Consider the following 3,282-nt stretch of genomic DNA (forward strand, 5'->3'; position numbering starts at 1 on the left):
CCCTCCCTCTCTCTCTCTCTCTCTCTCTCTCTCTCTCTCGTGCTCTCCTCCAATATTATTAATCGATTTAAATTTAATTGCTCCTCCGATTTCTAATTAGAATTCTACGAATACTTTGCGAATACCTTTTACAATTTTGATCATATTTTGAATAAATCATTTCTAAACTCTATTCTCACGAAGATTATAATTGCATACTTAATTCAAAATTCGTTCTACTTGCAATGCAAAAAATGTAGATACGGATGTTACGACAACTATTATCAAAATGACAATATTATTGCGATGACGGCTGAATGGGATTAAAGCTGAAGATTCAGATTTTAAACTAAACAGTCGTTTGCTGACTCACTTCCACACTCATTTCAATTTACTCCACTAACTCCTGAAGTCGTCAAGAAGCGGCTGCTCTTCCGCGCAATCATACTTCCTTGTATTGCCTTGTAACGCGAGTTTTTTACTTTAATCTGACTCAATTCTCCCTCCAATTCTCTGTAATCTATCATTAATGTTTATTTTTATATTAACACATTAGAGTGACTCTTCGGCCTATCAAGGTTTCCCCTGATATGTCTTATCGAGCCTCTGCATTCTCAATAAAGAAGAGAAAATATCTTTAAATAGATAGATGGTTGTAAGATGGACAGTACCCCTACGTATAATTATCGTAACAAATTTTGTTCTAAAAAAAGAAAATAAAAGATATTGCCTAGGAGAGTTTTAAAGTTTTTATTATTTCTATATTCCTCCTTTACAGAAATTCAATATTGGTCAATATAATTCTGAAAACTACTTATTTTGAACATTAAAAGCACTAAACAACAATGCCTTTATTATTCAAAATAAATAATTAATCACTACTTTTTAGAATTCGGTTAAATTCCAGAATTTCATTAAAGTTCTATAAGAGCTCTATTTTATAAAAATATAATTAATGTAATTTTATACATTAACAAATATAATCATAAAAATAAAATTTTTAACGTGTTCTGAGCATCTATCTATTTCAAAGTTAACTAGGCTGTAAAATTACGACAGTGAGAGCATTTCCTGGTTTTAACTAGCGCGACGTTACATCGTGAGGGATGGCACTGCGCGGTACGGCGCGCGTATGCGAAACGCGCCGTTTATTAATGCCGGCGACGCGCGCGCGAATCCATTTAATTCTATATTTATCGCGAGCGCATTTAGCTAGAGTGGCATACGTACGAGTAGATAGTAGTAGTAGTAGTACGCATACTGATCTGTGGAAAGGATCAGTCAAGGCGAGCCGGAGGGTCCATCGGCGAGAAGATCTCCGCGAAGCGATCTTCCCACGGCGCGGCGCGGCGGCGATGGATGCGTCCGAGGAACGCGGCCTCGCAAGGACAAGGCCGCTATTTTCGACGCAAGGGCGTGAACAATTATTATTATACAGGTGTGCGTGCGAGAGTGTAAAGTGTATAAATGTATATGCACGGAAAAAAAAGATATAGTTCACATAACACTAAAAATATTTTGATGTGAGCAATATAGAAACATCATCCGAGTTATCTTTATGTGACATTTTATGTGATATCTTTTATTTTCTTTTTTTAGAACAAAATTTGTTATGATAATTATACGTAGGGGTACTGTCCATCTTACAACCATCTACCTATTTAAAGATATTTTCTCTTCTTTATTGAGAATGCAGAGGCTCGATAAGACATATCAGGGAAACCTTGATAGGCCGAAGAGTCACTCTAATGTGTTAATATAAAAATAAACATTAATGATAGATTACAGAGCATTGGAGGGAGAATTGAGTCAGATTAAAGTAAATAAGTAGGAATGTGTATGGTTGATACGATTTATTTACTTTGATGTATCAACTACATCAATGTTGTGACAACCAAAACTTGGGTGGGGGATCATTTACTATGAATAAGTTATATATCCGTATAGTTGCGTCAATCGTGACATTATAAAGCATGATGTATAATAATAAGAATTAAATTATTAATAAAAATTTCTTGTTACATCATGCTATAAATTAAGTTGCAATTTCAAAAAGCAAAAACTCACCACGCTTACAATTAAAAATACGTATATATGAAATGCCGTCATTGCTGCAACATAATCTTACCTAACCATTGTACTATGGTTCAAGCAACCACATAAATAGTTGCTCCATATTTTACTATTTAATCTGGTTGGCATCACCAGATTTCTGTGCAAACCAACCATACTGTTTTTTTCGTGTGCGCCAAATCAGGATGTGGATCCGCTGCACTGAGACAACAAAGCTCTCTGGGTGTAACCGCGCGCACGGAGAACGCAAGATCAAGAGAAACGTTGTAACGCTGATGCGAGGCGCGCGATTATGCACTTTTATGGATTCGCAAGGTCGGCCTCGGGAATCGTAATCGGGTGCGTTGTTTCGCGTGCTCGCATCTGGCCAGAGATTCTTCGGCAAGTGTCCTTTGCATCGTGCCGTCATGTTCGTAAACGGAACACCGCGCAGGAACTTAAATTGAAAGTTTATGTCTACCGAGCTTCTTCCGAATCGAGCGCACACCATCGTTTAATCCTTCAGAGCTGACGCCAAAATCTGTAACATATGTAATTACTGGCACTGCAATGGGTCTGTACTCTGTAAAACCCCCCATTTAATTTATTAATTAAAAGGCACAAGGAAAAATAATTTAACAGTGCACATGTATTATATATGTATGTGATTAGTATAGAAACGGTTAAGATAATACAACGGTATAGTCAAATTCCGTTCGTTTAAATATTTGATAATTTATATTAATAAAATGTTTAATTCGTCATCTAATTAGTGCTCATTAATCTTTCCTTCTTTCGTCAAAAGATATATACGAGTATAATTGAATGGGTCCAGTTCCGAAAGATTACGAAACGCGTGAAAAGGAAAAAACGGCATTCTCATTCTATTCAAGTTATACAAATGATACATTAGAACAATACTAAAACAACGCATTAAAATCTTCGATCTTTCCTATTCTCCCGGAAAAGAATAAAACGTGATTTATTTGAAAAGTAAGATCCTGCTATTCAGAAATAATGACTACACTTTCTTTGAAGTGCGTTACAAAGGAGAGTCATCGGTCAAGCTTGACGCGTCAGCTTGACGGGCTATCGCGGAATTCCGGCGTGCGATATTGACTTTCTCGGGGGCCGGTCGTGGAATCGCGATGCATCATCGTCATCGCATCTGCCGTCGCACCGGGCCGCGCCGTGCTGCGCCGCACCGCTCGGCGAAGGTGCAATCGGCACTTAAGCGTGACACTAATGAGC

The sequence above is a fragment of the Mycetomoellerius zeteki genome, unplaced genomic scaffold, assembly GCF_001594055.1.
Source record: "Mycetomoellerius zeteki isolate Tzet28-1 unplaced genomic scaffold, Tzet1.0 scaffold106, whole genome shotgun sequence".
NCBI classification, from domain to species: Eukaryota; Metazoa; Arthropoda; class Insecta; order Hymenoptera; family Formicidae; genus Mycetomoellerius; species Mycetomoellerius zeteki.